Source organism: Chaetodon trifascialis, chromosome 1 (assembly GCF_039877785.1).
Source record: "Chaetodon trifascialis isolate fChaTrf1 chromosome 1, fChaTrf1.hap1, whole genome shotgun sequence".
NCBI classification, from domain to species: domain Eukaryota; kingdom Metazoa; phylum Chordata; class Actinopteri; order Chaetodontiformes; family Chaetodontidae; genus Chaetodon; species Chaetodon trifascialis.
In genome coordinates, this window is record NC_092056.1 from 16,359,103 (window position 1) to 16,371,814 (window position 12,712).

General features: G+C 39.9%; 1 long non-coding RNA gene across 1 annotated transcript; it reads right to left on the bottom strand.

Moving 5' to 3' along the window:
* Positions 1–986: 986 nt before the first annotated feature.
* Positions 987–12,402, bottom strand: LOC139332664 (uncharacterized). The gene is made up of 3 exons (XR_011602296.1): positions 12,086–12,402; positions 10,296–10,491; positions 987–1,470 (listed from the first exon to the last, which is right to left on the bottom strand). It is a non-coding gene; the product is annotated as an uncharacterized lncRNA (long non-coding RNA).
* Positions 12,403–12,712: the final 310 nt, after the last annotated feature.

Consider the following 12,712-nt stretch of genomic DNA (forward strand, 5'->3'; position numbering starts at 1 on the left):
GAGGAATGTTGCTTCACGTTTACATTGACTGAAGGAATGCTGGTGCAAACTATTATCTATATTACCCTTTGGGATTGAAAAAAGAGAGAAAACTGAGCATAACCCATGCTCAGTTTTATGATGTAGGCCTACAAGCTACATGGCTGTTTGACAACTAAATACAGAGTGGGAGCTTGCTGAGAAGTGACTCAGAGAGGTACACTCTCATCTGTCGGCTTGTGCCTGTCTTGAGTCCCAGGACAGTGAGAGGTCATGGCTCCCTCTGTCCTGCAGGTCGACGCTCTCCGGGCACGAGCTCTTCACACTGTGGGATGCAGTTTAGTCATCCTAAGTGGCATCACTGACCTTGATAACGATCCCACAGAGGGTAAATACCTGGAACTGCCCACTGAAGAAGCCCCTTGGACTGGTTTAGCCCTCCTTGAATAACCATGACCTGGATGACTGAGAATCTTCACAGACAGTTTATGAGTCTGCAGCAAAACAACATAGACAGGCTGCAGTTGAATCGTAAAGCAACAGATGGTATCCTATTAGTATTAATTATCATCATATAGAGAAAAACAATGAGGTCAGATTTTTTTTTATCTAGATCTCAGAGAATTTGTTGAGATGTGCAGAAACTATTGTGACACAATTAAGCTTTTTTTTTTTTTTTTTAAATATAATCAGCAAGGTGTGACTAAAGAGTTCACATTAGATCATCACTTTTTTATGCTCTTTGTCATTTATGTGAGCTGACTTTTCTTTTGTCCTTTTATTTACCTGTTGACTGGCTGGCTTTGATTATTTTTATAATAACAAAAAGACAGAACTGTTACCTGACTTCTCCCACTATAGTCTGGTGTTTGTGAAAATGTAGCGTAAGCCTTTAAAAAATCCATACAATGCAAACAATATGCAACTTTATTGATTCATGGCTGAAAACGTGCAGCGCTTGTTTTTAGTCCTGTCTTTATGAACTCGGTAAATAATGACACATTCATCACTTCTCCAACACTTATTTTATTGAATTAGCAAAAACATTTCATTCATGTTGCTTTGATCGTCTCAAATGGCGTATGAATAAATTAGGCATTTGTAAAGGAATAAAAACAGCAACCTTTCAACATCTTGTTTTAAATGCCTTAAAAAATCATCCAGATAATACAAATAATGATGTACAGAGACTATTTCAATATTAGTTTGACAAAATCAAATTAAAGATCACATATCACTCAAAATACTTTGTTTTCTAAAGACACTCAAATGCCAGTATATCTGAGGAATTTCAATTTCAAACCTGCTGTTTTTCTGCAAAACATTAAAACTCTTGTTCCTTATATCTGAAGTCCATACACGTGGCAGAGAACCCTTTCATTTCTGCAGCCTGGCTGCACAGAGCCTCATGCATTGGCCTGTGAGTCCATGAGAGTGAAGCTCTGAAGGTCCTCAGCAGCATGGTGGCATCAACAACATTACCATCCTTTTCTAAAAAAAAGAAAGAAAAAAAAAGGAGCTCTGTAACGTAACATTTACGCAGGTAATTCCTTTGAGCAGGTACAGTCAGATGAACTGAACATTTACACTTTTTTTTACAGCATATGTAACTCTAATGAAGTTCAGGAGGGAGCTCGATGTGCGATCCGTCCTGCAGCCATGGTGCTGCCAGATTCACCAAATTATACATAAAGAGGTTCCTGGACAATTTAATCCCACTGGGAGACATGGTAAGACCCTTTCTTTGCCAATTTTCACCCTCTCTCTTATTCAAACCTCCCCTTTCTTCCTGCAGCTCCACAATGCAGGATTGTACTTTCTGGGTTTTTTTTTTTCATGTTCTCTCATATCTTTTCTCAGTATGGCTGCCACCCCCAAACCCCTCAGACAGCATGCAGTTTATGCAAATGATCAGCCTTTCATGCTCAAAGTTGAATGAGACCTCAACAAAATTTCTCTCCCTCTCCCACACACACGCACACACACTCACTCTCACACACATGCACACACACACACACACACACACACACACACACACACACACACACACACTCACTCTCACACACATGCACACACACAGGTTGTTTGAAAATCTACGCAGTAATCATCGTTCTTTTTGTTTCAGTTTTTGTTTCTTAATTGGAAATCCTTTACTTGATTGCGCAACACAGGTGGGCATAATGAAGTGATGTGTAGCAAGGACAGCAAGGCAAAAGAGTGTGTGTGTGTGTGTGTGTGTGTGTGTGTGTGTGTGTGTGTGTGTGTGTGTGTGTGTGTGTGTGTGTGTGTGTGTGTGTGAGGGGGATGGGGGGTGGCTGGAGGTATAGGTGAAAAGTAATATTAAGTGGTGGTGAATGCAAGGGTGAGAGGAAGTTGACAGAGGAGTGTAGTGTGTGTGTGTATGTGTGTGGGTGTGTGTCTGTGCATCCTCACATGGTGGAGACATAAATTTGTTTACACAGTTGCATTGTGGGGAATGCCTTCCTTTCTTTAATGTAAATCATTAAATTTTAGGGTGAAGACTTAAAATAAGGGTTAGGGAAGTAGTGGTTACAGTGACAGTTAGAGTGAGTGTCTAGGAAATGAATGTAAGTCTGTGTGTGTGTGTGTGTGTGTGTGTGTGTGTGTGTGTGTGTGTGTGTGTGTGTGTGTGTGTGTGTGTGTGTGTGTGTGTGTTTGGTGTTCCCAGGGTCTGGGTGGTGTCTGAAAGGCCTGAAGGGGGAGGTGGTTGTAAGGGGGGTGCCTGTACCCAGCTGTTGGGGGGACCTGAGTCTCTCTCTCTCTGACAGGCTGTCCTTTTCACCAGCACATTGCCGGGCCGTCCAGCCTGCTGCCATAACAACGCCACAGCCCCTCTGTCATAGTAACGCCATGCAGTCACCGCAGAGCACGGGGGGACAGGGAGGGAGGAGGTGAAGTTCGGGGGGAGGAAGGATAGGAGTGAATGAAGAGTCGAGACGTTTCTACCCCTGTGAACTTGAACTTGACTGACAGTCTGAACGACTGGCGGGGCAAAATGGAAATCCACTCTTTAGAGATTTTGTTCTGTGATTCACTTCCTGTCATACTTTTACATGCTACAATAAAAATCAGCCATGTGAATCATGAACAAACAAATGTTTTAACAACATGAGTTTATCGTCATTTGCAGCTTGTTTAGGATCATTTGAATTAAGATTAGCTAATAATCATGTGGTTGAAAGCTCCAGAAGAAGAGGCTCAAAAGCTGACTTTGAGTGAAGTAAAGTCAAATAAATAAAACAAAAATAAAATGTTTCACTTTTAAAAATGTAATTACAAATGATTCTCTTATAATGAAATTAAACATAAAACAAGAAATAATATCAGCTTCATAATAAAAGAAATACTAACCTCTGCTTACACATTTAAGTACTGCAACTAATAATTACAATAATTTAATAATGATGATGATGATGATGATGATGATGATGATGATGATGATGATAGGAAGAGTAAGATATTTTTTCCAATTTTTCTCACTATATTATTACAAACAGTATCTAATACTATGCCAGGCATACACACATCACGAAATCTTTTTACCAGACATATTATTTATCTGCAGCTCAGTAATAAAGTGTGTAATATTTTCAACATTCAGTGCTGATCTTCATCTATCTGCCTCAGGGTTGCTGTGTCGTGCTTGTGTGCTCCGGCCTAGAGCCCAATGAATGGCGACTGGTCCACATCAGGGGTCTTAGCAGCTCAGACCCACTCGACCATGGGAAAAAGGGAGCTGTGAAAGGTCCCCTGTCGCTGTTACAAAGCCACGAACAAGCCATAGCAGGATAATCGCGTGTATCCCCAGATTAAGACAGAATCACAGCTGCGGTATCCTTGTGGGAGGGAAAGCAGGCAGCAAGGATGTAAAACATACAATGCCCTGCCTTCAGGAGAGCTCACAGGCGTTCCTGTCCTGCACAGATTCTGGTGCTGATGCATGAGGCTGTTTGGACCAGCAAAGACATGTTTGAGTCTCACTAAAACAGCTCTCACAAAGGAGGAGACCCGGCAATGCAAGCTGACAGCGATCCATCACTGGTTTAATCCCTCGGCCTAGTCTGACTGTTGTATTATACTTTAATAAAATCTGCTTCTCTTAAAAAGATCATCTACCCCCTAATAAAACACACCGTTTCAGTCAACTGTCTCTCTTAGACACTTACAGTGAAGACCAGCATATTCATGTGTTTGAATGTCTTTTACTGATGCTGCCAGTTTTAGTGTTTCTATATTTAGCTGCATTGCTTTTACTCATCTCTAAATTTTAAAATCCTCGCAGTTTTTAAACGTGTCTCTTTTAGTGTCAGTGTCCATTCAGTGTCTTTGACCCTGAAGTAATCTTATACTGTATGTCTTCTGTCTGTCTTGCTTACAGACAAGAACATTTTGACAGATATAATGTATCTTGGATGTTAGAGATGTTGAGGATCTAGGATTTGTGGTAGTCATCTTTTTTTGTTAACCTGCTTTCAGGTGACGGTGAGTCCCTGTTATTATTGATGTGATTCCCACATCAAGAACATCAAACATTTAGATTAACTTTTGGTGTTTTGGGCCATGTGTGATGCTCCAGTTGTATGTCTTGATTTATTTTGTTTCATTTTATCGTATTGTCTCCTTGTGTCCAGATCCCATGTTGGATTGCATTTGTGTTTTTAGTTTTGGTTTATTTTCCTGTTTTGTGAATTTTTGGACAAGTGTTGATTGTCTAGGACTAGGGAGGCCACATCTTTGCAAACAGCAGAACTGGGGTTCCCTCTATTCATATCAATGAGGAATGATACACATTTGACACAAAGGCCAAAGTCTTTTTCATTAACATTAGTTCTGGGATGAGACTACACACAGACTGTGAGAGAGTCACTCACAGACATAAAGCTGCAGGAAGACAAAGGGACAACTTTTCCAGGAGACACTCTTGTGGCTGCAGTGCTAATGCAGGCATCTGCCACTGTCTGGTCTGGCGGGATGTTCCACCCTCATTGCTGAAGGTTTACTGCAGCGAGCCTCTCACATACACAATGTTGGGAAAAAGAAGTGGCGGACCTTTGTCAAGTGCTCCTTTCACAAAGCAGCCATTGTGGAGCAAAGCCACGATCAGAATGATAATGTGGACTCTGGCTACTGTTTACCAACAGGGTGTCCTGCAGCTGCAGAGCACAGCAGCGACCTGCAGCCTCTGACTGGGCTGCACTGGGCCTGTGCATCACTTCAGATCTTTACATGTGCACAGGTGTGTATCAGGTGTCGTCACCTTGTGTTTGCACTCTAATGGCTCATAGATCTGACTGAAATAAAATGTTACTACTGCCCCAAAAAACGTCTTCAAGAATTACTTCAATTATGTAAGAAACAGTTTACAACAGCCTCATTAGAGACTATTGTTGATATTGTTATTTCTCCTCTAATCATTTTAACTATCAGACTATCACTATATTTAGTTTTTCTGCCACTGAAACAAATACATCATGTAAAAATAAATCTGTATTTTTTTAGAAACCCCAGATTTAAATCTCCTCTGGTGGTTTTAAATTAACTTACTTTAATTTATAATTTAACCAAAGAATAAACTGCATTTTTAAACAGGCTAATAAGGCTGATTTACACATGTGCTCAGTGTTGGTAGTCACATTGTATTTGGCTGTATGAGCTCATATTATCCCCCAGCTTCACACCTGCCCCTCCCCCAGCTGCTGGTCTAATTACTGCCTGGTGTCTAATAAAGGAACAGTTCCCCTTTCATGTTTCAAGCCTGCTGCTGATTATGAAAACCAGTACTTATCTTTGCTATAATGACCAAACAGCAAGCCTGCATGAAACTCACCAACAGACGAACAGCATTATAAGTCAGATAATTTATTGTGTGAGTTTATTCTAAGAACATTGACGTGCTTTGACTGTCTCTAACTCAATAGTCTTATCCAAAATGTTCACATTGAGCAATGCTTGGTTGTTTTAAATGATATTAGGGCAAACAGTTCAAAGCAGGTCATGCCCGATTTTTCTCCAGAGATTTTAGATGTTTGGAAGGAAATTTATGTTCAACAATCAAAAGGTGCACACATGGTGGATTTTTGCAGGCTGAGTTCAGGATTTTTAAACTCTATATATTTAAGCATCTATAAATTCAGTAGAATTTAAATCCTGGTAATTTAAGGAGAGTTTTTAATAAGATTTTACTTCATGTTTCAGAAAGAATGAAGAATTATACAGCTGTTGGTGTCTGGTCAGCATGTTGAGGGCAGGTGGGTGGCAGGGTCCACCGAAGGCACACAGGACTTCAGCGCACTGTTTCTGAAACCCTGTTTTGCAGCTGAGAATATTTCAATGTACTAAATGTGGGCTAACTAGTTCTGTGCTTTTTCTTATAGGCAGAACAACATTTTCTGCCTCTAATGCGGGCCTCTCTGAAGTCACACCACCTTAAAAGATGAATTCATGTTAGGCTTCATTTAAAAATGACCCATAAAAGATGATACACATTTCTAAAAAAGTATCATGAAAATAAAAATGAGGAACCGAAGAAGGAACTGTTGGTTTTCTCCGTCCATAATTGAAGTCATACAGAGCTGTGTTGCTCTGCAGACGCAGATAACAGCAGATGGAGGGACGCGCTGCTGCGCCTTTAAACACTCTCCCTGCTCCCCTCGTTTCTATGCAATTATGTTAATATGCAGAGCTTGTCTGGCTCCTATTCATTATCGACTGGAGTTGCGTGATTGTTTCCTTTATTTTGCAGCTTTGTATGGCCACTCTTGGGTTTTTGGCAGGCCTGCTTTTATCCCACAGCCGTGGTCTGGCGGAGAGACCAACAGGGAGCGCTGATGTCGGAGAGGGACTTCGTGCAAAGCGTTTGTATGTGCAGCTCACTGTCCTCCGCGAGCTTCATTCTCTCAGTTTCAACACTGCGGATAAAACAGCGCTGCATAAGTAAGTAGGATGCTACCCAGATTAATTCTTGTTTCATGATAGATATTTAATTGTATTGGAGTGGAAGTCCGCCTGACAGTAAGAGGCTCGCTGGAGGACCTCAGCTTCAATCTGTCCTCATGTGTAACATCAGTCCTGTCTGCTCAGCAGCATCACGGTGAGATGGAGGCACTTTCAAATATCGAAAGACTGAAAGCAAAAAGGAGGCATTTGTTTTTCATGTTCACAGCAGAGGAAGCGCGCGCGCGCACACACACACACACACACACACACACACACACACACACACACACACACACACACACACACACACACACACTCACTCACACACTCACTCACACACTCACACACACACGTTTCACATGGAGGTAAGGAGGAGGAGGTTCCGTTTCTTTTCTCTCCTATAAATCTTTATTAATCAGCCTTTGAGTTATGCTAAATGCTAAGTTAAGAATATCCAGTCTTTGGCTCTGACTTCTCTCCTATAATGAATGTTTATTGAATAAAAGGTGAATCTGCACCACTCTGCTCCTCATCCTGGCGCTTTGGTGGAGTTTTTATTGGAAAAATACATTCAGATTTCTTTCCATCTTCACTAATCTTGGGGCACCTGCCTACCCATTACACCTAAATTGCTAAATAATAATGAATACAGTCATGAAAAAGTTCTGAAGGTCCTCAAGATTTTACAGGAGATTTCTGGATTAAGGCCTGTCGTTTTGGCCTTTAATTCTGTGCCAGATTAACAAAAACAGAGAAAAAAAGATGCAGCTCTCAGACAAAAGATTCATATTATGGCCTTATTTAAGGCCTAAAAAGACTTATTTATCTGCTATATTTTCAGGTAACTATTATTTCGATAATTTCTGTAAATATAAGATAAAATTATTTTGGAGTAATAAATTGTAAAATGGTGTGTATTTTTAAAGGAAACAAACAGATTACACAAAAGCATCTGGAAGCATATTAGTGTTATTTCAGTGTTTTTTAATGTTATCTTTTCTTTTTCATTAAAATGATTGATTTAGGTTTCTTTCTTTTTACTATTTTTATGTAGAGTTTATCACAAGGGGTAAATGATGCCACTGAGTGTGACAAGTGATCACACATAGTTCTCAACAGTTTTTAATCCAGAGTCCAGAGTTGGAAAATAACGTCTAATTAGATATCTGTGAAGATTTTTGTTTATTTTTATCAGTCATGCTTTCCATAAAGGGAAGCTTGTAGAATCTGAATCAGGGTTTTAATTTTAGAGGTGTTTCTATGTGAGAGCAGGTTCAGTGTATTACAAGGTGTGGTTAGACTCACAGGACTTCATTTCCCCCCTCGTGACATTAGAGGGATCTCAGAGGTGTCAGGTGTGCAGGAATGTTCCAGCAGCTTTAATGTAATCAAATGTCGTAAGATTGTCCTCCACGAATCACTGATGTATTCATCCTCTGTTCAATTACAGTAGCAGTTACATGTACACTGACTCATTTATTGGCCTTTAAAAGGTCTCAGTAATGTGACCTCACTGATTAGCTTCATCTTGATCTAACTACAGTAAGAGTTAACACAGGAAGGCTTAAAGACAGCCTGATTATGGTGCGATAGACAGCTAACGATGGACCAATTAATTCAGCCTTTCTATGTGCCAACACAACCATTTTAGGGGCAGCAGAGAGACTCCGTCAAGATGGCTTCCTTACAGACAACATGATGTTCTGGCAGTGATAGAGGCTGAGCTCAACCTGCACCATTTGACGCGTGTCTTCGCCACAGAAGAAGGCCTTTCCGTTTAGATTCAGGAAAATATATGGTTTCTTCTTCTTTTCAGCCCCTGCTGTAAAGTTGTTGGTGGTATCAAACTGCTGTATAATCTGTGGCTGTAAATCAAATAATGCCTGAAATTACATAAAAAAATTGTGTGTCTTTCAGAAGGAAATGAGATGTTTTGTTCAAAAATAAATTGTTGCAGGAATAAAAATTCTGCCTTTTAACACAGCGAAGAGAGATGTTTTGGTTCATCGGAACATTTTTCGTATGAGACAAGAGAATTTAGGTTGACAGTTTAGACCAGTTTCTTGTATCCGTTAGATATTTTATTTGATTGTTAACATGCAGGACGGGAGCTCAGGGAGCAATGTGAGACTGTGTTTTTTATTTAGTGATTTGAACAGTGGAAATAGTGAGTGTTTAAAATCTGCAGCCTCAGTAAGTTCAGGTAAAATCTACATTTGAGCAACTGTATAAAACATACAAAGATCTGCACATATGGAGCCACATACACACTCATTATGCATCATTTTCAGCAGCATGGTTAAAGGCAGAAAAAGTATAGAGAGCTGTTTTAATACAATCATTTCAATCCATTAAGGATTTAATTACAATTTAGGAATTTATAAATAAAGACTGAAGCATAATTTCTATTTCTATCTATAATAGCAGTTGAGAGGATAGAGCAGATTATTTAAAGTGTTTGAGTTTATTAAAGCAATGGGAGCACTGAGCAGGAGTTCACGTGCTAAATGTATGGAGACTGTTTACACAAGTACTGTGAGTGTGTGTGAAGCAATGTGGGACAGCAACATTCATGTGTGTTTGAATCCAGTTGCAAACAGCAGGGGAAATTTTTGGACTTTCGGCTGTCAGATATATTTCCTCTCAAAGAGTCTAATTTGTTTGAATAATTATTCCCATGTGCCCCGCAGTCACAGATGACAGACACATGCTTCAGGAAAGTTAGTGCTGTCTTATGATATGTGAAATCAAAAGGCAGAAAGAGGGTAAATATTACAGTGTCAGGATTTGTATTTGTGTCTGGCCTTCTTGGTGGGGAATTAAACATGGAGTCTGTGATACTTATTGGTCCTTGAACGCCTCAGAAAGAGACCAACATTAAGAAACTTGTAAAATGAGATATTTATCAGCAAGCCTGTGCACAGAAAGTGAAATAAAAACACACAGATCTCTTTTTGATGCTTGTCTGTCTCATTGTGACTATTGGCTGCAACTAATGATTATTGTCATTACAGATTAATCGAACTGCTTTATAAAATATCAGACAGTGAAATAAGCCCCAAACAATTTACTAAAGCCTTAGATGATGTCCTCAAATCACTTATTTTTTCTGATCAACAGTACGAAATACAGATATTCAATTTAGTATCATAGAGGATTAAGAAAAGCAGCACAGAGGAGAAGTTGGAACAAGGAAAAGTTTTCAGTTTTTAGCAATTAATTTAATAACTATAGCTGCTTCTTTTTCTGTAAACTGACTGAATCAAGTAATAGACTATTTATAGCAGCTCTAATTGTGACAATAAAACCCCAAAAGCCTTTAAGTTCAGATTAATAAAACTTAGTTTGTCAGAACCTACCTGAAAAGACGTCATGTCCTCTTGTTTTTCTTTTCGTTTAAGCTCATGAATGCAGGAAGTTGAGAGTTTGGAGGTCATTCCTACTTTCGGTTATCTAGCTTTATGATGGATGATTAACACTCATACAGCTAGATAACCAAAGACAGGAACAGGCTCCGTTGTTTGCTGTAACAGCAAAAGGTAGGCCTGAAGCTTCCTGGGAACAAAGGAAATTATTATGGAGTCAATGCATGCCTAATTACAGGCTTAATTTAACACTGCAGGGGCTTCAACTGGCAATTTTAAAGCTTAAATAAATCAGCCTTAAAATTTTCTCCATTACTTTTCCGCAACCAACCAAAACCAGCTTTTTAGAGCTTTCCAGTGAAACACTTTCCTCATCAAAATACACAACTAAACCCTTTAAAATATATTATTCCTCCTGCACTCCAACAGCACTCGGGTCTATGTGGCCTAACTGCAATTAATTCCAATTTTAGGCAAATACAGACGGCTAACAAACCAACGATATGGAAAAAGTGATGCAGGGTGACTGTACACTATGTGGCAAGCATTTTGCCAACTGCAACTTATTAATTGTAGATATAACACACAGTCTGGCCTGTGCATATGCACCTGCTTTCATCTCTAAATTACCTCCCACACTTTCCAGACAGCCTGTCAAATCTCCCTCAAGAAATCTCCCTCTGCTGTGCTTCAATGTTGGATTAGCCTCAGCTCCAGTAAAGATTCGGCACTTACTATAAAACTGTACAAATATTTGGGATGTGGACACTGTAGGCCCAAACTCTTGTAATTTACTAAATTATATATATATATATATATATATATATATATATATATATATATATATATATATATATATATATATATATATATATATATATATATATATATATATATATATATATATATATATATATAGCTGAATTTCTATTATTGATGTAATTCTATTATGATGCTGTCACTGAGATAGTGAATCACTAGTGGTCTAACAATAATAATAGTGGATCACTTTTTTACACTTCGTGTATGTATAATTTCTCTTCCCAGTATATTTGGCTGTTGTTAACTCTTAAAAGTATATCATATATTTACATTATAATTTATACCTAAACTCATAATAACCTCGTGATGAACTCGCGCTTTTCTTTGTCAGTACGTGTGACGTCAGTTGTTAGAATTGGGAGTAGATGCACTGACAAGGCGTGCGTCACTTTCTTTGTACATCTGGGAGAAAACTCACACATATTACTACAATTATCACAGTCTTTCGTTAATTAACACGTCGAAGGGGCAGCAGACTGGAGCCTGTGTGCACTGTGACTGTAGAAGCAGGACACATTCACGCACCTCACATCATGTAGGAAGTTGCCTTTATTGATTCAGTTACTGGGGGTTTGTGAGGGGCCCTCGGTGCATCAGAGCAGGCCTGCGTGCTCCAGCCTCATGGCCACAATAAACAGGCTTTTGCAAATGGGTCAAACCTGAGCTTAATTGATTTATTCAATGTGCGATTATAAGGCGAGGAACGTGAATGAAACTAGACAATAAGAGCCCACTATGACTTTTTTGGTTGTACCTTTGACGATGAACCCTATTTGAAACATTAGACTTGAATTTCCCACGGTTAAATGATTGCAGGCTGTCTATTCAACATCCTGTTCCTAAAATATGTGCAACATCAGGCCAGTGCGCCTGCAGGCTGAGAATGAGATGCATTCTTTGAAACATGCCTGCAGATGATATCTGAGGAAACTAATCAAAACCATTGAATCCACAAGACTCACTTTGACATCGTGCAGGATGCCTCCTGCATCCATGGAGACTGAAACATCCACATGTGGTGATGGAGGAGGCTCGGTAGCATCATTCGGGCTCCAGATGTGCAGGACACATGAGTTTGTGTGCAGCCTCGCTCTGACAAACAGGTGAGCGCGTGGATCAGATCGATAAATCCCACACCGTCCGCCGAGGCTGTGGAGGAGAAATCCTTGTTGAATTGTGTGTTTGTATCCGTGATCAGGCTCCAGGTCCGTGCGCTGATGTCCGTCAGACGAGCAGAGATGTGTGTGTGATGGCCCTTCATCCGCAGTGTGTTTGTGTGTGTCCGAGCTCCTGAGGATGTGTTGTGTCCCCTGATGGAGCCCCCACTGATCTCTTCTCACCTCCTCTCCGCCTTTTTCTCCAAACGCTTCCTCCCCCCCCGGCGGCTGCGCTGACGTCACACCGACGGTAGTTTTCCTGATAACCAATAGAGTCTGTCCTCTCCCTGTGTGCATGTGCGCGTTTTGGGGGTGCGATATAGGCATTAAATTAAGAGTCAGTTATTTTACAGACGTGGTTGTTTTAACTCGGTGTCTGTGAGGATTAACAGCTATGCTTGATTATTAAGTCAAGTTGGTTTTCTTTTTACA